Source organism: Melanerpes formicivorus, unplaced genomic scaffold, assembly GCF_026170545.1.
Source record: "Melanerpes formicivorus ecotype bairdi unplaced genomic scaffold, bMelFor1.0.p_v2 SCAF_80, whole genome shotgun sequence".
In the NCBI taxonomy this organism is placed as follows: domain Eukaryota; kingdom Metazoa; phylum Chordata; class Aves; order Piciformes; family Picidae; genus Melanerpes; species Melanerpes formicivorus.
Window position 1 is genome coordinate 933,323 of NW_027142432.1, and position 24,226 is coordinate 957,548.

The 24,226-nt window shown below is 48.6% G+C and overlaps 2 protein-coding genes across 2 annotated transcripts in view; one reads left to right on the top strand and one right to left on the bottom strand.

Annotated features, from left to right (window-relative positions):
- Positions 1-24,226, bottom strand: part of LOC137454324 (zinc finger protein ZFP2-like) — a 394,553-nt gene that overhangs the window by 243,362 nt on the left and 126,965 nt on the right. The window lies entirely within an intron of this gene.
- LOC137454423 (zinc finger protein 850-like) overlaps positions 1-24,226 on the top strand; it is a 349,726-nt gene that overhangs the window by 189,214 nt on the left and 136,286 nt on the right. The window lies entirely within an intron of this gene.

The window sequence follows — 24,226 nt, forward strand, 5'->3', positions numbered from 1 at the left end:
TGCTCCTTGGAACAGGCCAGAAGGTAAAGAGCCCAACTTTGGGACAGCAGCAAGATCCCAGGCTCCAGCTGACCCCTGAGCACCTCCCAACCCTCTCTAGACCCTCCTCCCAAACCACACTTCAACACTTGTGGAGCACTGAGGGTCATTGGCTGTGTGTCATCTCCCTGAGTCCCAGGTGATCAGGTATCAGTTGCATGGCCAGAGGGAGAGAGATGGGATGGCTACATCCTGTGGGTGTCAGCCCCATTAGCACTACAACCAGGGGACTCAGCACAGGAGTCCCTCCATTGCAAGAAGTCACACACAGTGTCCTTACTTCTCAGTCACTTGGTCCCCAAGGAATTGCCCAAGAGCACAGGGGTGACCATTCCTCTCAGCAGCATGGCCTCCCAGAAGGACCTGGACAAGATCTTGGAGGAGAAGAATCACCTGAAGAATGATTTGGAGGAGCCAGAGCTCAGCCTAGAGGAATAGTAGAAGTGGTTGATGAAGACATGGATGAGGACAGGAAGGATGAAGTATGTGAGGATTAGGAGGAGGAGGAGGAAGACAAAGGTGATGATGGGGAAGAAGATTAGGATATGGAATAGGAGAAGAATGAACCATAGGAGGAGGAAGATGAAGAGGAGGAAGAGGGCAAACTCATATCAGCCCCTCTGTGCCACCCAAGCAGCCACATGAGTGCCCTGAGGGTGGGCAAAGCTTCCCACCCAGCCTGGAGCTGGTAAAGCCCCACTGCCCCCAGCCCAGTGCCCAGCTCTGTGTCTGTGGTGACTACAGCAAGAGCTTCAACCTCAGCTCCAACCTCATCCGGCACTGCTGTGTCCACAGCCAGAAGCAGCTGCACCTCTGAGTTCCTGAGGCAAGAGCTTCACTCAGATGGCTGTCCTCGGTCAGCACCGCCGCACCCACAAATGTGACAGCCCTTCCCCTGCACAGGCTGCTGCAAGGGCTGCATCTGCAGCTCCTCCCTCACCTGCCATAGTCACCCCCATGCAGGTGACCAGCATGCCCCAGGGGGCACAGCAATACACCGACCCCGGCACTGCCAGGCCAAACGTGACCCCCCCGGGGGGCCTTCTTCAGTAGGCCTTTTACACCTTCTTTCCTCAGAAGCAAATGTGCCCCTGCCCTTTTCAACACCAGCCAGTGCTGAGGGGAGTAATGACAGTGCTGAGTCAGCACAGCCACTGCCACCACTGCAGCTGGGTTGGGATTTGGCTGCTTGTTCCTCAACACTTTGGGTTTTCTAGAGGTAAAAGAAAAACTTCAAACCAAGGATAATGCCTAATTAGAATGAAACCCCAACCCTAATAAAGTATTGTCTTTGCTTGGATTTTCTTTGACATTTTTGTCCCAAAAGGCCACTTTTGGGGACATTTCTTCCCAGGGCCAGGGATGAAGCCGTGTGCCCACTTCAGGGAGGTGTCCTTGAGGGTCTTGAATGTGAAGTGAGGAAATCAAACTCAGTGCCTCCCATAGCCATACAGCAGTATCCTTCAATAACCTGCATGGACACGGAATGATGGCTCCAAAATGTACCTGTGCTGAAAAGATTAACCATGGTCCTCATCTAGGACTCAGTAACACACAGGCATTAGAAGGATAAAAACTTATTTGATAGAGAAAGTCCTTCCATGTCTTGGTCTTTGCTGCCACCTCCTGTCCTTTTAACAGCATTGCAGTCACCATGTTGTCTGTTGTATTTTTCTTGTTGGTCCTCTGCCAATCCCACAGAACTGTCCTTCTCTTGTTAGTGAGGCCCAGGGGTGTGAGAACCCAGCCTGCTTTCCAGACTCAGCCTTATTTCTCTCTGTCTAGAGCTGCCATCTGCTGCTCTAGCTCCATTTGCTCTCCCAAGCTCCAGGTTTACTTTCTTGATGTCAGAAAGCTAAGCTCTGAACCAGTGGGAGAGTTTCGAACAGTTAGTGAAAAAGTTCAGAAGTCTCCTTCCCTCAGATGTCCTGCTGAGTGTTCTGGGAAGGGCTCAGGTGAGGGCCAGTTCTGAGAGGTTAGGTTGTGGTTGAGTTGAGGCCTGGGGTTTAACACCCAAGGGTCAATGCCAAGGGTAAAGGTGGAGCCAGGATGAGCAATGGGGGCAGAGTCAGGGTCAGGAGTGGGTTTGGGAGGGGCTGAACTGTAAGGGGTTACCTGAGACATGGGCTTAGTTTACTGTTAGAAAAGGTGCTGAGTAGAGAGGATGGGGGGGGGGGGCAGGATGTACTTGTAGGGCATCATAGGATCTGGGAGCTGCTCAAGATATTCAGTCTGTATTGGGAGGAGTGGTTATTGCTCCCCCTGTTTCCACAGTAGTAGTAGTAGCCCCTTATAACGAGGTCTCTTAGGGTGATGAATGCAGGGGCACAAACCCTGCTGCTGCTTCTAGCAGAATTCCAGAAATGCAGAGAATCTCAGAAGTCCTCCCAGAAGTTCTTTATTACTGTGTTGTGGAATCCCCAGCATTACAGAGTTTCAGAGTGTCTTTAACAGATGAAGTCCCAGAAGCCCTTAACAGAGTAGCTAAGCAAAGCAGAAGTCCCAAATATTCCCTAGCAGTATATCCCTAACCCCCAATCTCCAGTATTGCTCTGAGTAGCTGCTTCAATTCCCTTTCTTACCAATCACTTAACCAATAAAATCTAACCACATGTATAAGCTTATAGGGAATATTTGGGACTTCTGATTTGCTTAGCTACTTTGTTAAGGGTTTCTGGGACTTCCTCTCCTCTCCTCTCCTCTCCTCTCCTCTCCTCTCCTCTCCTCTCCTCTCCTCTCCTCTCCTCTCCTCTCCTCTCCTCTCCTCTCCTCTCCTCTCCTCTCCTCTCCTCTCCTCTCCTCTCCTCTCCTCTCCTCTCCTCTCCTCTCCTCTCCTCTCCTCTCCTCTCCTCTCCTCTCCTCTCCTCTCCTCTCCTCTCCTCTCCTCTCCTCTCCTCTCCTCTCCTCTCCTCTCCTCTCCTCTCCTCTCCTCTCCTCTCCTCTCCTCTCCTCTCCTCTCCTCTCCTCTCCTCTCCTCTCCTCTCCTCTCCTCTCCTCTCCTCTCCTCTCCTCTCCTCTCCTCTCCTCTCCTCTCCTCTCCTCTCCTCTCCTCTCCTCTCCTCTCCTCTCCTCTCCTCTCCTCTCCTCTCCTCTCCTCTCCTCTCCTCTCCTCTCCTCTCCTCTCCTCTCCTCTCCTCTCCTCTCCTCTCCTCTCCTCTCCTCTCCTCTCCTCTCCTCTCCTCTCCTCTCCTCTCCTCTCCTCTCCTCTCCTCTCCTCTCCTCTCCTCACTGTTTTACATCACTCAGGAGAGATAATGTGCTCTGGCTGACCTTGGCTAAGTCTAACTTCTCTGCTCCTTTCTCTTGTCCCTTTTGTGCAGGGGGAAAAGGGGGAGCCAGGGAGGGAGAAGCCAGTAGCTTCCCCTGGTCCTTGGCTGGGGGGGTCCTTGTGCTGTTTATTAGTTCTAAGTATCTGTGTACTATTGTAAAGCCTGTATATTTTGCACACATTCATTGCATTCCATTGTAGAGTGAAGATTTTGCTTGTAAATACAGGTTCATTTGCTTCTAACTAAGTTGGTCTGGCAAAGTTAATGTTGGGGGGAAAACTTCTACCCATGACAAAAAGATATAAAATGTTGGTGCCTATTCAGTGTGGAGCAATTGCTTGATTGATTAATTGATGCTCAGATTAAGGAAGCAAAATGAAGCTCTTTGGGGGTTTTGTGGCATTTGATATATTCTGCTCTGACTGGGATTCTGGACAAATGGTGCATGGCCTTGAAGTTGGATAAGCTAGGATGATATTTGGCATATAAACTGTCCCTTTGGTTTAAATAGAAGCTGAAAATGCTGTAGGACCACTGCATGGGATTTCTGTGGCTTAACAGATATGATAAAGTGACTGTAACTGTTCCTGCAGAAATACATTAATTCAGCATTCCTGTTGCAGAGAGTTATGTGAGCAGCTGGGACCCCAAAATGATTTTATTGATGGCACTGTACCGAGAGAGACGTGCAGCAAACAGGTGTTCTGTGCCCAGGTGGCCAAGAGGGCCAATGGCATCCTGGCCTGCATTAGGAATAGTGTGGCCAGCAGGAGCAGGGAAGTCATTGTGCCCCTGTACTCTGCATTGCTTAGGCCACACCTTGAGTACTGTGTCCAGTTCTGGGCCCCTCAGTTTAAGAAGAACATCAAAACACTTGAACGTGTCCAGAGAAGAGCAACAAGGCTGGGGAGAGGCCTTGAACACAAGCCCTATGAGGAGAGGCTGAGGGAGCTGGGATTGTTTAGCCTGGAGAAGAGGAGGCTCAGGGGAGACCTCATTGCCCTCTACAACTACCTGAAGGGTGGTTGTGGCCGGGAAGGGGTTGGTCTCTTCTCCCAGGCAAGCAGCACCAGAACAAGGGGACACAGTCTCAAGCTGCGCCAGGGGAGGTTTAGGTGAGGAGGAAGTTCTTCACCGAGCGAGCCATTTGTCATTGGAACGGGTTGCCCAGGGAGGTGGTTGAGTCACCATCCCTGGAGGCGTTCAAGAGGAGATTGGACGTGGCACTTGGTGCCACGGTCTAGTCATGGGGTCTGTGTTGATAGGTTGGACTCGATGATCCTCGAGGTCCTTTCCAACCTAAGTTATACTGTGATACTCTTTTCAGGTGTAGCAGCCACAGACATCGTAGGGTTAGTTCTAACTCACACGTAGACATTTCCAGTGATGAGGAAGACACAGAAACAGGACAAACAGGACAAACAGGGAGAAACAGGAAGACAGGAGTTAATGGGAAAGCAGCTGAGTGAGACCAGCAGCAGTTCTGGCATTCAGCCAGCAGGGGGCAGACGGAGCTCACAACAGCAGTGCCAGTGGCTGTGGCTCCACTGGAAGCCATTCATGAGGCAAAATCTCTTCCACCTGCAGCAGCAGGAATGGAAGCGAGTTCCACAGCAGCCGCTGGGTCCCAAAGTCCACCCACCAGTGCTGTTTCCTTGCAAACCCCTTCTGCTTCTGCAAAGTCTGCTGCAAACTTAAATGCAGCTGCAGTTAAACAAATCACAGCTTTGGATAAAAGGGTCAGGAACAAGGCAGAGGCAGAGGCAGAGGCACAGAAAGAACAGCAAGATCCCTCTGCTGGTCAGGGACCTTCTGTTGAAAAGGATCCTTCTGCAAATGGAGAGAAAGTTTGCCTTAAAGATATAGCTGAATTGCTGAGGCCATCAGTGGATAGTGGAGATGCAGGACAGGATACAGGTTCTGGTAAGTCAGGAGATAATGGAGGTGCCTCTGAACATAAAGATGTCCTACAGAGGGCAGCAGCAGCATTACTGGGACAGCCACTTCAAGAGGAGGAGACTGATGAAGGTAACACCCAAGCAGCTAATGCCCCCAGGCAGGAAATCAGGCGTGTAAGAAAGGATTACATTAGGGGAGAGAATGAGCCAACTCATACATGGCTAGGCAGGTGCCATGATACAGGGACCCCTGCTTCATTAGTGGGGGACAAGTCAACATCTCAGCTTGGAATGCTCTCAAAAGATAGTGGAATAGATAGGCATCTAGGCAGGTACCTTGGTAAGGTTCCTCTGTGGACATGCCTTATACTGGCAGCTCTTAGGAGGTGTCCATCCAGAGATGACCTTCCATGGAACCCTAAGCCTTGGAAAACCATAGATGAGGGAATTAAGTGTGCTGACAAGGTTAAACATGGTCTTCATCTAGGACTCAGTAACACACATGCATTAGAAGGATAAAAACTTATTTGCTAGACAAAGTCCTTCCATGTCTTGGTCTTTGCTGCCACCTCCTGTCCTGTTAGCAACATTGCAGTCTTCATGCTTTGTGTTTTTCCTGTTGGTCCTCTGCCAATCCCACAGAACTGTCCTTCTCTTGCTAGTGAGGCCCAGGGGTGTGAGGACCCAGCCTGCTTTCCAGACTCAGCCTTATTTCTCTCTCTGTCTAGAGCTGCCATCTGCTGCTCTAGCTCCATTTGCTCTCCCAAGCTTCAGGTTTACTTTATGGATGTCAGAAAGCTAAGTTCTGAATCAGTGGGAGAGTTTCTAACAGTTAGTGAGAAAGTTCAGAAGTCTCCTTCCTTCAGATGTCCTGCTGAGTGTTCTGGGAAGGGTTCAGGTCAGGGACAGTTCTGAGAGGCAGAGGTTGGGTTGTGGCTGCATTGAGTCCTGGGGTTAACACCAAAGGGTCAATGCCAAGGTAAAGGCTGGAGGCAGGATGAGCAATGGGGGCAGAGTCAGGGTCAGGAGTGGGTTTGGGAGGGGCTGAGCTGTAAGGGGTGAGATGAGGGATTGGCTCAGCTCCATTACATTTGAGCAGGGGACTGAGTAGAGAGGATGGGAGTGGCTCACTCTGTACTGGGTGGGCAGCCTAGGATCCGGCCTGTACTGGGAGGTGATAAAAGCATTCAGTCTGTAATGGGAGGTGTGTCAGTTTCAATTCAGACCCTGAGGAGACCCCCACACAGTGGGGGAGGGCTAGGTGGGGAGGGAGGGATACACTTCCCTACCAAGGAGCCCTGCACCCATGCCTGGTGAAGGAAGACAACGTCCCCCTGAGGAGAAGCAAGCTGCAGGGCTGGCCAGGAATGGATCTTGATCAGATTTCTGATGTCTTCTTTTTGTCTTGTCTTTCTTGTCTTGAATGCTGCTCATTGGACAGTCACTGGAAAATGAGAAAGGCTCCAGCAGAAGTTTCCAACCTACCACAGCCTGGGACTGCAGACACAGTGCTGTTAGGTCTGCCCTATGAGCTGTCTCCAACTAAGGCAGCAGCTGAGCTGACCACAGACTCAAATGCAGGAGGAGTGTGGTTCACAGCTGCATCCAGCCACTGTACGGGATGCAAATGGCAACAGAAAGCTGCAGTGCTGGAAGCTGGTACTGGGAAGACTGTGACAGAGGAAGGTGGTGCACAGGTAGAAGCATTGCCCTGTACTCATGCTGGCAGCAGAGAATGGTGCCACTGCTATTCACACTGACTCCTGTGCAGCCTACAAGGGTGCCACTGAATGGATGTGTTGGGGGAATCTAATCAATCTGGAGAGCTGGAGACTGGCCATGATTCTGAGAAATAGCTTAGTCAAGCCCCTCAAAGGTAGGATGGGTCAAAGGCCATGCACAGCAGGGAAGAGCTGCTGCAAAATGGAACCAGCAGGCAGACAACCCAGCAAAAATTCCTGTGGTGAACAATGAAGGGGAAGATTGAGCAAGATTGGCTGAGTGGCTGCACATCAGAAGAGGCCACCCAGGGAAGACCAACCTCTATCTGAGGGTCAGCCTCGAGGGTGGTCAGTTCGAAACATTTGAAACAGTTCTTACAACTTATCCACAATGTTGGGTATGGCTTAAGGCAAACCACCCTGTGACAGTTTTAGGCTATGCCTTTAAGAAAGGGACAGTTACTGGGACACACTGGCTGAATGTTTTGGTATAAAAATTGAAAACAAAGATAAGTCTAAACGTATTTCATTGTTAGATTGGTAGAATGCATATTTGAATTTTAGCTTTAATTCAGTTTGAATCTCAGTTCAGTCTGTCTTTTTCAGTCTGTCTGTTTCAGTCTCTCTGAGCAACAGCTGTGCTGGACAGAGTTGACTGAATTAATGGAACTAACAGATAAGAAACTAATTCTTGCATACGCTTTGAGCTGACAGAATTTTCTCCTTAATTACCTTTTTCTCTCTCTCTAACCCTTTTTGGGAAAAAAAGGGGGATGGGGGAGAAGGGGGGGTAGAGTTGGGGGGAACCCCTCTTCTTGGAGGAGGGAAAGGTGTCTTGTATTTCGTTCTTTGGTGTATATTTCTGTATATATTGCAAATATTGTATATTGTGTATATATTAATCTGCATTTCATCCTGCTTGTAAATATAGCTCTTATCTGAGCTGAGTTAGCTGTGGTTTCTTTGTGTGTGTGGGAGAACTGAACTTTCTCTCACCACCACAGCAATAAACAACAGCAGAAGAATCAAGAATATGAAAGAACAGCATTTCCCATGAAGTTGAACATTGATCACGATGACTGTTATGATAATCTGAGACCGAAAGCATCAGAAGAATGTACCACAAAACCATCTGAGCTCCCCCAAGCTCAGCCCCAGATCAAAAGTGCAGAACCAGCTCCAATGCTCAGAACCAGCTCCAATGCTCAGCCCCAGATCAAAAGCACAGAACCAGCTCCAAAGTTAAGTCCCAGATCAAAAGTGCAGAACCAGCTCCAAAGTTAAGCCCCAGATCAAAAGTGCAGAACCAGCTCCAAAGCTCTAGAGCCAGATGAAATAATAATGCATTTTTACTCACCCTAATAATACTGATCTTTTGATATTTTGTTTTTGCTAAGGAAAGGCACTGAGTCCTATTAATCCTAACTTTGGCCTAATGTTGTTTGTTCTTTCAAGTTTCTCCTAGCTAAAACTTCCAGAACTCTTATATCCTCCATAAATTTTGGTAAATCACATTTGAAACTACATGTAAAAGGAAAATCTGAGAACATAACATGCTTTAACCATTCTTTCTTGTGACATAATACCTGAATTTCCCCCTCTTTTTTGTTTTATATAACCTAAAATGAAAATGTCTTTTGTGATATAATTAATTTTGACTTTCCCTTTGACTATTTAAAGTTATGCCAAACTGGTGAGTTACCATATGTGAACATACTCCCTAATCACACAACAATGAAGCAATCATGATATTCAGTCCTAATTCAGATGGGCTTTGGTACATTCTTCTGATTGATGCTTTTGATCTCAGATTATAATAGCGATCATTGTGATCGGTGTTAGGTAGCTCTGCTGATCTTCATCTTCATGGAAAGTACTCTGTGTTCTGTCCTCTCCATTCTTGTCCTGTTGTTTGTTGAGATGATTGCAGCACTGCATTGCAAAATTGATGTTTCCAGGTGTTGACTTGGGTTAGCTATTTCTTGCTGGTATCACTAAAGCCTTAGTTATGAAATATGCAAAATATGCATCCCTCTTTTTCTCTCTCCTTTTATATATATATATATATATATATAATTTTCATCTTAAAGCAAAGGTAAACCAATCCTTCTCCTACATAGAAACATAGAATCACAGAACTGTTGTGGTTGGGAAAGACCTTCAAGGTCATCCAGTGCAGCCATTACCTAAGCCTACCAAGTCTGCTGATAAAGCATGGCCAAGGGCTCTGGCAAGGCTGAAAGCCCAGCAGGACCTAGGTTTTGGTCCCTGGGCTCCAGCAGTTGTCTCTGCCACCCAGGCCTGGGAGCAGATCCTTTATTTTGAGGCTTTCAGGCTCTACTGACCCCAGGGACTGTGCTCAGGGCTTGGCCTTCCTGCTCCATAAACCAAGCCCAGGGTTTTTCAGCATCACAGACTCCTGCATTTTACCTTTGTTTTGGTCTAGAAATCACAGCCTCCAATTACCTGCTCTAAGGAGCCCCTGGGGAGGCTTTGTCAGTAACAAGCCTCAGTGGGGCCAATCAAGCTACTTTGGCATTTGCTGCTGACTTCTGGAGCAGTTTCTTCAATCTTCTCTCAGTCCCTGATACCTGGAGTCAGCCCCAAACACTCCATGGGGCTCATTAGAACACAGAAGTCCCTCAGGAGCTGTGGCTCTGCCTGGGATTTCCTTCAGGTACTGAAGACTTGTCCAGCTCATTAGAGCTTTTTCACAGCTAATTGAATCTGTTTCACAGTGCAGTTAATTAAGAAGCCTTCCCACTGGGCCTCATAAAACCCTGGGTTGTTTTTAAAGGATGTTTTTAATTAGTTGTATTTGAGAGAAGGGAGCTGACAGCAGCACTCTCCATGTGATCTTGATCCACAGAATCTCCTTAGGAGGCCTGGAGTAGGGGAAAAAACTCTCCATCAAGAACTGACACTGTATGAACAACTGATGTCCCATCAGACTCCTCTACTTCTCCCTGCAGCTGCAGGTCACAGCTCCATGGAAGCAGCTCCCCCCTGCTCTCCTTAGAGATGTGTCTGTACATAGCCACAGGAGAATTGTTCCTGTTTGGAAGTAAAAAAAAGCAAAGTCTGATAAAGTTGCATCAGTAATCAAACCCCTCTGGAACCAGCTGCTCAGCACAAATTGTCTCTCAGCAGATTGTCTCTCTCCAAGGCATGATGTGAGAAGCAATGTTTTAGGCAAGTAGATACAAGAGATGGAGAACAAAAACAATCACAGAGGTGGCCCAGGGGACAACTGCAGCTTTGCCTCCCTGAAGGTCAAAGCAGCATAGGAGAGAGGCATCTGAATGAACAAAGAATAAGTGCAGAAGCAAATTGGAGAATGACGGAAAGGGCCTTGGGCAGTCCAGTCTGCACCTGGAAAGGTGACTCCAGAGATGGTCACTGTGTCCTGGAGAGGACAGTACATCAAAGCTTAATTAAGCAGATGGTCTAAGAGGTAGAAGAGTAGCAGGGAAGTGCCAGGGGCAGATCAATATCTCTTTGGAACATCCTTTTGGATAGGTCCTGGCATTGGCAGAGGTCTCTGGTGAGAGAGGACAAACCAATGTCTCCCGTCTTTGGGAGAGGCCAAAGTGCAGCCCAGGGAAGCCCAGGCTATGCCAGCTCAGCTGGATGAGCAATGAGGCCCACTACCTGCGAGTCCTTTTAGGTGGCTTTTCTGTGCACCTGAAAGAGCAGAACCTGTCCCAGAAACATCAGCATGGACTTGCCAAGGTTCAGCCATTCCTCACTGTGGCAGTTTTAGGCTGATGCCTAGCACATTTTCCACAGACCTTGAGTGAAAGTGGTAGAATATAAATAAATTACCATGGGATGCAAGGGAAGATAATGATGAGGTCTAAATAATCCCAGCACTCTGACAACTAGCATAAAGTTAATTGTCCAAATTAACTCTCTCTCAACTTATCCAGTGCCACAGGCAACTGCAGCTAACACCATACTTGGTCTGGAGAGATAAATCCTGTGGAGACAAAGAACTCCAGAGAGGATTGAGTCAGATAATGGAATTCATTTTAAGAATAATCTCCAACAGACTGGGCCAAAGAGCACAGCATGGAGTGGCTGTACCACATCCACTACTATACACCAGCTGCAGGGAAGGTTGAACACTGCAATGGTTTGCTAAAAACCACCCCGAAAGCCATGGGGGTGGAACTTTGAAAAACTGGGAGAAACATCTAGCACAGGTAACCTGGCTGTCAAATAGTAGTGGTTCTGTGACTTGAGCAGGACCAGCTCAATCAGATCTGTTACAAGCAGTAGAAGGTGACTAAGTTCCTGTTGCTCATGAAAAGAATCTGTTAGGAAAAACTGTTTGGGTATTTTCTCCTTTGGCTGAGGGTAAACCTCTTTGAGGGCTGGTGTCTGCTGAAGGTCCTGGTCATAGAATAGAATAGAATAGAATAGAATAGAATAGAATAGAATAGAATAGACCAGGTTGGAAGAGACCTTCAAGATCATCATGTCCAACCTATCATCCAATGCCACCTAATCACATAAATCATGGCACCAAGCACCCCATCAAGCCTCCTCCTGAACACCTCTAGTGATGGTGACTCCACCACCTCCCCAGGCAGCACATTCCAATGGGCAATCACTCTCTCTGTGTAGAACTTCCTCCTAACCTCCAGCCTAAACCTCCCCTGGCACAGCCTGAGACTATGTCCTCTTGTTCTGGTGCTGGTTGCCTGGGAGAAGAGACCAACCTCTGCCTGTCTACAACCTCCCTTCAGGTAGTTGTAGACAGCAATAAGGTCACCCCTGAGTCACCTCTTCTCCTGGCTAAGCAACCCCAGCTCCCTCAGTCTCTCCTCATAGGGCTTGTGTTCCAAATCCCTCATCAACTTTGTTGCCCCTCTCTGGACTCGTTCCAGCAAGTCAACCTCCTTCCTAAACTGAGGAGCCCAGAACTGGACACAGTACTCAAGGTGTGGCCAAACCAGTGCAGTGTACAGGGGCAGAATGACCTCCCTGCTCCTGCTGGCCACACTCTTCCTGATGCAGGCCAGGATGCCATTGGCCCTCCTGGCTGCCTGGGCACACTGCAGGCTCATGTTCAGCCTACCATTGACCAATACCCCCAGGTCCCTCTCTGCCTGGCTGCTCTCCAGCCACTCTGACCCCCGCCTGTAGCTCTGCATGGGGTTGTTGTGGCCAATGTGCAGAACCCAGCACTTGGATGTGTTCAATCTCATGCCGTTGGATTCTGCCCATCTGTCCAGCCTGTCAAGGTCCCTCTGCAGAGCCTCTCTACCCTCCAGCAGATCAACTCCTGCCCCCAGCTTGGTGTCATCAGCAAATTTACTGATGATGGACTCAATGCCCTCATCCAGATCATCAATAAAGATGTTAAAGAGCACAAGGCCCAGCACTGATCCTTGGGGCACACCACTAGTGACTGGCTGCCAGCTGGATGTGACACCATTCACCACCACTCTCTGGGTTCGGCCCTCCAGCCAGTTCCTAACCCATCGCAGTGTGCTCCCATCCAAGCCATGGGCTGACAGCTTGGCCAGCAGTTTGCTATGGGGGATGGTGTCAAAGGCCTTGCTGAGGTCCAGGTAGACTACATCGACAGGCCTCCCCACATCCACCAGGCGGGATGGTGAGGAAGTCACACTGGAGGGGCCTAGGACCTCGCAGAACCCAGCAAGCCAATCAGAGGATGTCAAGGGGGTCTCTGTGAAGGATCATCTGTGACCATGGAGAGGACATGGACACCTGGCATGGCCAACCCACCTCTGCCCTCTAGGACAGAGTGTGGGAACTGCAAGGTGGCCACACTGGGGATAACTCATCCAGAAGGGCTGCCCCACTTTCCCGGAGGGGTCCCTCTCGCTCAAGAGACCCTTCCCCTAGTAACACAGGACCCTGTGACAAGTGTGGACATCGCTGCCACCATTAGAGGTGCCCTACCTGCAGCCAGGTGGAGGCCAGGGACAAGAGTGTCCTGGAATGTCTTTATGAAATGGCCTGGCACTTCAGAAGCCCTGAAGTACCCAGCTCTGGTGGACACAGGGACCCAATGCACCCTGATACCATCGAGGTACAAAGGGGCTGAGCCCATAAGCTTCAGGGAGTCACAGGAGGCTCACAAGACCTGACTGTACTGCAAGCTGAGAGAAGCCTGACCGGGAATGAATGGGGAAAGCATGACATAGTGACTGGTCCAGATGCACCTTGCATTCATGGCATTGACTTTCTGCGGGAGGGATGCTTCAAGGAGCCTAGGGGCCACAAGTGGGCATTTGGGGTGGCAGCTGTGGAGACTGCAGGCAAAGAACAGCTCTCTACCACACCTGAGCTGTTGGATGAGCCCTCCGTAGTGGGCAGCCATAAGAGGCAGGATTTGAAGTTCCCTCTTGCCTCTCACATAGTACATCACAGGCAATCCAGGACCAACAGAGACTCTCTGCACCCCATACATCAACTGATTTGATGCCTGGAGAGCCAGAAGGTGGTCAGCAAGGCTCATTCCCCCTTCAACAGCCCGATATGGCCAGTGCGGAAAGCAAATGGGGAATGGAGACTGACTGTGGACTACCGTGGCCTGAATGAAGTGACTCCTCCGATCAGCGCTGCTGTGCCAGACATGCTGGAGCTCCAGTACGAGCTGGAATCGAAGGCAGCCAAGTGGTATGCCACAAGTGACATTGCTAATGCCTTTTTCTCCATTCCCATTGCAGAAGAATGCCGGCCACAGTTTGCTTTCACCTGGAGGGGAGTATAGTATCAATGGAATCGGTTACCTCAGGGCTGGGTCCATAGCTCAACCATCTGCCATGAGGTGATCCAGACTGCCTTGGAGAAAGGTGGAGCTCCTGAGCATCTGCAGTTCATTGATGTCATCATTGTATGGGGTGAGACAGCACAGGAAGTTTACCAGCAGTGTAAGAGGATAATCGACATCCTGCTGGAGGCTGGCTTTGCCATCAAGAGAAGCAAGGTGAAAGGGCCTGCCAGGGAGATCCAGTTCCTGGGTGTTCAATGGCAGGATGGCCGTCACATCCCTCAGGGGGTGGTGAACAGGGTAGCCACTATGGTGCAGCCCACAAACAAGAAAGAGACACAGTCCTTTTTGGGGCTTGTGGGCTTCTGGAAAATGCACATTCCCGGGTACAGTCAAATTGTGAAGCCTCTCTTCCATGTAACAAGGAAGAAAAATGATTTTGTGTGGGGACCTGAGCAGCCGGTAGCATTCGATCAGATCAAACGAGAGGTGGTCCATGCTATGGCTCTGGGACCTGTTCGAACTGGGCCAGAGATCAAGAATGTGCTGTACCTACGGCCAGTGAGAATGGTCCTATGTGGAGCTTGTGGCAGAAGGCTCCTGGTGAAACCAGGGGCAGACCCCTAGGTTTCTGGATGAAGGGCTACAAAGGCTGTGAGGCCAACTACACCACAACAGAGAAGGAAATCCTAGCTGCCTATGAGGGTGTCCAAGCTGCCTCTGAGGTAATTTGGTCTCAGTTACCACTATTTCTAGTTCCAACGCTTCCAGACCTGACCTGGATGTTCAAAGGGAGAGGCTCAACCCCACATCATGCCACAGATGCTACCTGGAGGAAGTGGATGGCCCTGATAACTCAGCAAGCTCAGATGGGGAACTTTGAACACCCTGGCATAGTGGAAGTGATCAGCAACTGGCCAGAGGGTGCTGACTTGGGAATGCCACCAGGGCAGACAGTGACCCGTGCTGAGGAGGCTCCCCCATACAATGATCTCCCTGACAACGAGAAGGGCTATGCTCTATTTACAGATGGGTCCTGCCGGCTTGTAGGAAGCAAGCAGAGATGGAAGGCAGCTGTCTGGAGCCCAACAAGGCAAGTGGCAGAAGCAAGGGATGGAGAAGGTGAATCCAGTCAGTACACAGAGGGAAAAGCTGTCCAGCTGGTCCTGGATGTGGCAGAATGAGACAACAGCTTGTGCTGTACCTCTACACTGACTCCTGGATGGTAAACAATGCCTTGTGGGGGTGGCTGAAGGAATGGAGGAGGAACGGGTGGCAGAGAAAAGGGAAGCCTGTTTGGGTTGCTGACCTGTGGCAAGATATCACTGCTCACCTGGACAGGATGCCAATAAAGGTACAGCACATGGAGCAGAGCCACAGAGGAACACAAGCACAACCACCAAGCAGACCTGGCTGCCAAGATCTCCCAAATAGCCTTGGCCTGGGAACACAAGGGCAAGCTGTTCTTAGCTCGCTGGGCCCATGACACTTCTGGCCACCAAGGGAGAGATGCCACATACCGGTGGGCTCGGGACAGATCCGTGGACATCTCTATGGAGGCCATCTCACAGGTTATCCATGAGTGTGACATCTGTGCTGCCATCAAGCAGGCCAAGCGCATGAAGCCTCTGTGGTATGGGAGGAGATGGTCGAAATATAAATATGGAGAGGCCTGGCAGATCGACTACATCACCCTTCCTCGGTCTCACAGCAGCAAACATCACCTACTGACCATGGTGGAGGAAAGTACAGGGTGGCTGGAAACCTACCCAGCACCTCATGCCACTGCCTGCAACACCATCCTGGGCCTAGAGAGACTTGTCCTGTGGAGACACAGCATCCCCAGGAGGATTGAATGGGACAATGGAAGCCACTTCAAGAACCATCTCCTAAGGGACTGGGCAAAGGAACATGGGATTGAGTGGATTTACCACATCCCACACCATGCACAAGCTGCAGGGAAGGTTGAGAGCTATACTGGCTTGCTAAGGACCACCCTAAAAGCCATGGGACCTTTAGGAACTGGGAAAGACACCTAGCTCAAGCCACTTGGTTAGTGAACAGCAGAGGATCTGTGAACCGAGCTGGTCCTGCCCAGTCCGACCTGCTGCACACAGTGGATGGAGATGGAGTTCCTGTGATTGCTGAGAAGAACCTGCCGGGGAAGTCGGTGTGGGTTTTCCCTGCTGCTGGTGAGGGCAAACCAACCTGAAGGGTGGTCTCTGCTGAGGGGCCTGGTTAAGGCTCTCAGTTAAGGCTCAAACCACCACACTTGCTTAGGAGAAAGTCAACCAGAAAAGGCCACGGTGAAGATCTCTGCTCTCCCAGTCCTCTGGAATAGGACTGCTGCTGCAGGATCAGCTTCCCAGGGAGGAGGGAAACAGGTTGCAGAAATAGCTGCTCAGGAGGGAATGGCTCCAGGCATGGTCTTTGCCTCAGAAGGAGGAGTGGGCACAGCACTGAACACAAGCTGTTGTGTTTCCATGGATCAGAGAGGAAGGACATCCATAGACATGGGTGAGAGATGGGAACAAAGCAGGATTGTGCAGGAAGGAGGAGCCAGCACAAGTTCTGCCCCATGAGGGTAGTGGAACACTGGAACAGGTTGCCCAGGGAGGTAGTTGTGATCCCATCCCTGGAGATATTGAAGGTGAGGCTTGACAGTGCTCTGGGCAACCTGATGTAGTTGAGGATGTCACTGGGAAGGCTGGATAAGATAAACTTTGGAGGTCCCTTCCAGCCCAGCCCATTCTGTCATCAGTGAGATATGGGAACCAAGCAGATGCTGCATGAAGTGCAAAAGGAAGACACCACCTGGGGCTTCTCAGAGCTCTGGGCCTGGCTATGGTTGTGGATTCCTGCCTTGGGCTTCAGTCTCAAGAAGCTGGTTGGAGCAATAACCCTGAGCTTGTTCCCCTTTGTTTGCATGGCTGTTATAGTGCAGGGCATGTGTGAGTGCTGCTCTGCTTGAGGGAGCAGAACAGGGGACAGCAAGGACCTCTCTGGGAAGAGCTGGGGCAAATGTCACCTTAAAGAGCAGGCTCTAAGCCTCTGTATTCTCCTAAGCTCCCATTTCAAGGACCAGGCCTAAGGCCTGTCTGCATTTCATAGAGCAATACTGAGCAAGACTTTACTGAGGTTCTTCTCCCTATTCCAAATGCCCTGGGATGGAACAAACCCTGCACACAGGGAAGAAGGCCAACTGCAGATGGGTTGTGGCAGGAGAAAAGTGGCCAGACACAGGAATTGTCCTCCCCCAGACTCAACACCGCTGTGGCCACATCTGGATTCCTGGTATCTGGGTGCAGAGTTCAGAAGTCCAAAGGGGAAGCCAGGAACTGGGGAGGCTGCAGAGGAGATTTTCCAGGGTGGGGATTGACATCTCTGTGGAGAGGCTGAGGGACCTGGGCTGCTTCAGCCTGCTGAATGGAGGCTCAGGGCACTGCCAGATCAGTGTGCACATGGCTGAAGGGTGGTTTCAGAGAGGATGGAGCTCTTCCGGGGAGTGGAAAGAGACCAAAACCTTCAGAAACTGCAGTTTGGAAGGTTCAGAGTGGAGAGGAGGCCAAAGAAATGTCCCTCAAAGGGCAGAGCTGCTATGCATGAGGCCATCCAGAGATGTCAGGAAATGGCAGGGAGAGCTGAGACAGCTCAAGGAAGGGATGGAAATAGCAGGGGCAGAGCTGGATGGGGAAGCAAGATTGGTGTCAGCAGACTGAAGGGAAAGAGGAGCAGGCATGGGACAGTGTAGGAGAGGATACAGTAGGGATGGCCAAGGGCTCTGGCAAGGCTGAGAGGCCTTGGTCTTTGTCCTTGGTCTTTATCCCCTTGGCTCTGGCAGTTGCCTCTGCCATCAAGGCCTGTGAGGAGAAACTTGGCTTTGAGGTTCTTCTAGTCCAAGGGCAGTGGTCAGAGCTTGGCTTTTCTGCTTCCTAGACCAAAGGCAAGTTTTTCTCCCCTGTACTTTGCCTTTGTCTCCCTGCAATCCTGGCCTCTAACAAGCTGCTCTAACGAGTCCCTGGGGAGCCTTTGTCAGTAACAAGCCTCAGTGAGGCCAATCAGTGCTTCAAGGTACTTTGGAGTTTGCTTCTGACTTGGACTTCTTGAGAAGCTTCTTGGCAGTAGCTTGGCAGTCTCCTGGCAGTAGCTAAGGATGATGTAATCAGCCCCAAATACTCCATGGGGCTCATTAAATACTGCTGAACCTTTAATTATTGCCAAGGTTTCTGCAGCTAATTGGAGAGGTTTTTATTGCACAAAGCATCTGATAAAAAGTATTTTTAAAGGTACATTCCATTCCTTTTCAGCAGGAGTTGTCTCTTTGCAAGCAAACCACTGCAAAACCTGATAAGGTCCCACCCTGCTCACTGCTCATCCTCACTCCCCACTGCCCCAGCAGAGCCCAGAGCCACAGGTGAGGGACAGGATCTGCCTTGCCAGGGGCTGGGGGTCAGGGCTTGGCCCTTTGGATCAATGAAACCCTTCCAGGTTTCCTCAGCAGCAGAGCCACCTTGAGCTGCTTGTCCTGACCTGTCAGCACTGCCTCAGTTCTCTGCTCGCACTAGAACCTGAGGACACTTTCCCTGTAGTGTCCCCCAGTGGAGGCAATTAACACTACAAGAAACTTCAGAGTTTGAATCTGACTTTGACTTCTGGAGATGTTTCATCAGCCTCCTCTCTGTCCCTGAGGTTTACCTGGCACCAAAGCCACCAGAGGGCTCCTTTAAATGCCCTGGGCTGATCATAGATCTGGGCCAGGCTCCTGGGCTGCATGGAGCTCTGGCCAGGAGCAGCTCCTCTGCACCACACAGCAGGTCTGAGGGCACTGCTAGGGCATCTCAGGGAGATGAGGAAGGCAAAAAGAGCTTCAAGGCAGCCAACACTGGGAGGATGCTGAGAGCTCACTGGAGGAGAAGTCACTGCATTTGCTGACAGGGTGAGTCTGTGGTTGCAGGGCAGTGCAGCTGCAGTTCCTGGAGGCATCTCCTAAAGCTGGGGCTGTGTGCTGGGGCAGGGACTCTGCTGACTGCCAGGCTCAGATCTCAAGCACCCAAGGGAGCTCTTCATGCTGCTTTGGGGAGAAGCTGTGGTTGGAAGGAGCCACCCTTGGCAAGGCAAGGCAAGGCAGGGCAGGGCTGAACAGGACAGAGTCCTCCTGCTGTGGAGAGGCAGCTGTGTGGGTCAGGGCTGCTCATATCTCCAGCTCATGTCCAGATCATTTCCAGTGGCATTTTCTATGACTATGTTCAGTCCAGGGATTCCTGACCCAGTCTCTACTCTCCTGAAGTTTTGCTTCCACTGTCTCTGGCCTGGCTGGTGAGGAGGAAAACTCAGCTGTGCCTTTAGAGCAGGGGCTGAGACTCTTCAACCATCACACAGAGCTTTACTGGGAACCTCACCAAGTGCCTACACTCCTCACCTGAAGGCTTTCCTGAGTGTCTGTCTGTCCCTCTCCTTGCCTGTCTCAGATGCTCTTTGTGTTGCTGATGGCTCTCTGGGCATGGAAGCCTCAGGTGCAGAGTCAGGCACAGACACTGTGAGATCTTCTGTGCAGGTGGGGCCACAGCAATGAGGTGTCCCAGCTGCCCTCCAGCCTGGAAAGCTCTGGGTAGTGCAAGCTGTGAGGCTCGGAATGACCTGATTGCAGGAGCAGCCACGGTAATGCCTTGGCTGTGTCCTTGAGGTGTCCATCCAGGCTGTGCTGCCTTCCAAGGGACACTGAGCCAAGTGTCTCCTGGACTACAAGTGGGATGCTGAGACCCTGAGACACTGAGTGCTGTGTGGTGGATCCCTCTGCTCTCAGCAGTGTCTGATGGCTTTTCAGGGTGACATGGGAGCATGGTCACCCTCCAGCTGAGAGGCAGAGCAGGGTGACTTAGAGCCCATGGGGAGCTCTCCCACTCTTGCCTTTTACCCTAAACCAGGACCAGGCAGTGCTCCAGCCTTGGAGCTGAAGGAAGGTACCTGAGAAGCAGCAGCAGGAGTCTGTGTGACAGGGGAGGGTCTGTGGGGAGTGGTTTTGGTTATGGTGAGAGAATTCTCTTCTGACTTGTCACTGTTGTCTTCTCTTCTGACATGACCAGAGGCAGCAGATGTCCAACAGCAGCTCCATCACCCACTTCCTCCTCCTGCCATTCCCAGGCACAAGGCAGCTGCAGCTCCTGCACTTCTGCCTCTTCCTGGCCATCTACCTGGCTGCCCTGCTGGGCAATGGCCTCATCATCACCACCATAGCCTGGGACCACCACCTCCACACCCCCATGTACTTCTTCCTCCTCAACCTCGCCCTCCTTGACCTGGGTGCCATCTCCACCACTGTGCCAAAATCCATGGTCAATTACCTCAGGAACACCAGGGAGATCTCCTATGCAGGATGTGCAGCCCAGGTCCTTCTTTTTCTCTTTTTCATTTCAACAGAGTATTTTCTCCTCACCACCATGTCCTATGATCGCTACGTTGCCATCTGCAGACCCCTGCACTATGAGACCCTCCTGGGCAGCAGAGTTTGTCTCCACATGGCAGCAGCTGCCTGGGCTTGTGTCTTTCTCTATGCTCTGCTGCACACAGCCAATACATTTTCCCTGCCCCTCTGCCAGGGCAATGCTGTGGACCAGTTCTTCTGTGAAATCCCCCAGATCCTCAAGCTCTCCTGCTCCACATCCTACCTCAGGGAACTTTGGCTCCTTGTGGCCAGTGTCTGTTTAGCATTTGGCTGTTTTGTGTTGATTGTGGTGTCCTATGTGCAGATCTTCAGGGCAGTGCTGAGGATCCCCTCTCAGCAGGGACGCCACAAAGCCTTTGCCACCTGCCTCCCTCACCTGGCTGTGGTCTCCCTCTTTCTCAGCAGTGTAACCTTTGCCTACCTGAAGCCCTCTTCTATCTCCTCCCCATCCCTGGACATGTTTGTGTCAGTTCTGTACTCAGTGGTGCCTCCAGTAGTGAACCCTCTCATCTACAGCCTGAGGAACCAGGACCTCAAGGCTGCCCTGAGCAAACTGATCCCTGGATGCTTTCAGAAACAATAAACTCTTTGTCCTCTCCTGCAGAGCAGTTCTGATGTCACTCACAGTTTGGTTTCTCTCTTTTTGGCTGCTGCTGGTGCTGTTACCCTTGTGAGAATGTTGTTTCCCCACCAGAGTCTTCCTTCAGACCACTTCAGATTCCGTGCTGGCCTGTCTGCTGTGACCCAGAGACTGCAGACATCAGCAGCTGTGCTCCCTTGGTGTGCAACAAGCAAGGAAAACTTCTTCCCATCTAGAAGTTCATAACAGAAACAGAGGAGTCGTGTAAAACTTTATTTGAAGAAAGGGGGAGTCCACAGGACAACTCCCTGTGGGGTCTCTCATTGCTGAAGACACAGCTCCCTTTTCATCCTACATTTCTGGGTGCAGATTTCCCTCTCCCTTTCCCCACTGGCTCAGGTACTCAAGATTTAGTCTTTCCCAAAACCCCTGCTACATGTCCCCCTTCACATGACCCTCCCTGCTTCATACATCCTATGCTCATTTGAATTAGGTTCTCCACTTCTCTGGGTGGAGAAGTTAATATTCAGTAGTCTGTTAAGCCTGTGCTCTGGCCTAAAAGTTCAGCAGTTCAGGCTGTGTCCAGTGTCTGCTATCTTCAGACAGACCTCTACTGATTTTCAGCAAGGTTCAAGGGAAGGGACTTAGCAGAGGCCCCTTTGTGATTTACATGCACATAGAGAAGGTGAACTGTCTGGTTCCTCCCTTTCTCTTCCAGCTCCCTCTTAGCCAATTCTTCCTTTGTAAGGACACTCCCTCCTTTTAATCCCATCAACCCCTCCTCGTCTTGTTTCAATAATTGCCTTTATAAAATTCATCCCCCATTAACTTAATCCTTTCCTCTTGGCTCATTTCTGATGTTGGTCTGATTTGCAGATACATCATACTGCTCTTTTTTATAGCCTTTTCTGGCTCACTTGATATGGCTACCACCTGCACCTGGCTGACTGCAGGGTGGATAAGCCATACAAACCAGGGTATCAGACATGGTAGAAAGATTAGAGCTGCTGTTAAACAAGGAGAGAAGAATGACACTCGTTTGACCCATGGCCCACCAGGCAACCGAGAAAATTTGTCCCATTCCAGTCCTTGCCAGGTTTGGACTGGCCCATGAGCTGTTTTCCTGCTGTTGGTGGCTATATTTATTGCTGCCTCCCCATTGTCCTCAATCTTTAGGCACCAATCAGATGTATTAAACTTTCCACATCCACCTCCTTCCTCAGCTAATAGACAGTCTGGAGAGTCCATTTTGGTGCATTGCATCTCACACCTGAGTTTGGTGTTTGGCTAATAGCACAAAGTACTACTACAAAGGAAAAGTACAAAATAACAACAACAACAACAACAACAACAACAACAACAATAATAATAATAATAATAATAATAATAATAATAATAATAATAATAATAATAATAATAATAATAATAATATATTTAATATAAAAACAAATTTAACATAATAATAATTTTTAAATACCAAAACAAACAAAAAACCATAAGGGATTGCTAACAAAAAATAACTATTAACAAAAAACATAAGGACTATTAGCAAGAAAAAATATTTACAAAAATTTAAAATGAAAAATAAGGACAAAATATTAAGTACAAAAAAGGTTAAATAGAAAATAAAAAAGGAAAAAATAGAATAAAACACAATAAAAAAAAATTAAATTAAAAAATAATTAAAAAATTAGATTATAAAATAACATAAAAAAATTCATTAATACAAGATTAAATTATGTTAAATAAAATTCAAGAAAAATTAAAAGCTATTAAAAAAAACAGGAAATAAAAAAATAGATTTAAAAGAAAAATAAAATTACCTAAAAAATTATTAAAAATTATAGGCCAAAAATATACAGATAGCAACAAAACAAAAAATATTTAAAAGGCATATTAAAAACATTAATTACATTAAAAAAATTTATTTTAAAAATTAAATAAAAAATAATTAAAATTAAAAAATAAAAATTAATTAAAATGATATTAAAAAAATAAAATAAAAATAAAAATAATGTAATTTTTAAAAAAGGTTAAAAAAATAATAAAACCAAAACAAAATAAAATTACAAAATTAAAAAATAGATTAAATAAAAAATTAATATTTTTTAAAATGGATTAATTTTTTAATTGAAATAATAATATTAGAAATTTTAAAAATAGATTAAATAAAGCAAACATACAAAAAATAATTAAAATAGTTTTTAAAAATAATATAAGATCAAAAAATAATAAATTTTAAAAATTGGATTAAAAATTAAAATTAAGAAAAATACTTTAAAAAATAAAATACTTAAAAATTACAAATAAAATTTAAATTAAAAAATAAAAATAATAAAATTCAAAAAGTAAAAAAATAGTTTAAAAATCTGTCAAGAAAAAATCAACAAATCAAAAGAGAGGATGTATATTTTATAGCTAAGGGGGTTTAGTGATGCCAGCAAGAAATGTCTACCCCATGCCAACTGCAATCATCGCAATGAACAACGGCAGAGGAATCAAGGCCATGAGCACACAGCATTTCCCATGCAGTCGAACATCGATCACAACAACTGCTATGGTAATCTGGGATCAAAAGCATCACTCAGAAGAATGCACCACAGCACCGTGTGAATTAGGACTGGCTGTTATGATTGTGTAACTGTTGTGTGACTAGAGGAAATGTTCCTATGGATTTCTGTGTCACCTCACCAGTTTGCCTTAGTTTTATATAGATAATGGGAAAGTCAAAATTAATTATGACACAACATGCATTCTCATTTTAGGTTAAAAACAATCAAACAAACAAAAGGCCTAGACCATGAAGTAGCCCAGGGTAAGCCAGGGATGGATCAGGACAGAGAGAAATAGAGCACTGAGAGGTGTCCTTGGTGTGCTGCACCCTTGCTCTCCCAGCCTTGCACTGCTCTCCCTATGGCTTGGGGGTTGGTCACCTCCTACCAGCTCAGTGCATCTGTGCTTGGATCACAGCCAACAGGGAGCTGATAGAAAACTTTGGAGGTCAAAAACTTCAGGGTCTGTGCAAGTGGCAAAAGAACCCAAGATGATTCAGCATCCAAGGTTCTCCAGATCAGAGAAACAATCAAGGATCTCCACCTCTAAAAACAGTGACCCTAAAGCCAGAGTCTTGGAGCTCTCCTGGGTCCCAGCAGCTGTGTCCAGCATCTCCCCCACACAGACATCTCTCAGGCACAACCTGCACCAAGGGCCAGCACCAAGTCAGACTTCTCCAGGCTCAGTTCTTTTGCCCTAAGAATGCCAAAGCTTTGTGAGGGTTTGCCCTAAGCTCCAGGAGAAGGAAACTGAACTCCAGGGCACCCTCTGCCAGCCTCCTCTCCACCTCTTTGTGTCTTTGGACAGACACCTTTGTTGTCACCAGGGGCAAGGTTTCTATCTTGCACTGAACCCAGCCAGCTCTGTCCCTGTATCTTTGTGCTTGGTTCTTCTCTCCAGGCACAGCCATAGAAATAGATTTGACTTCAGGATCCCTTGAAGTCAGTCAGGGTCAGCCTTGTCCTTATCCACTCTG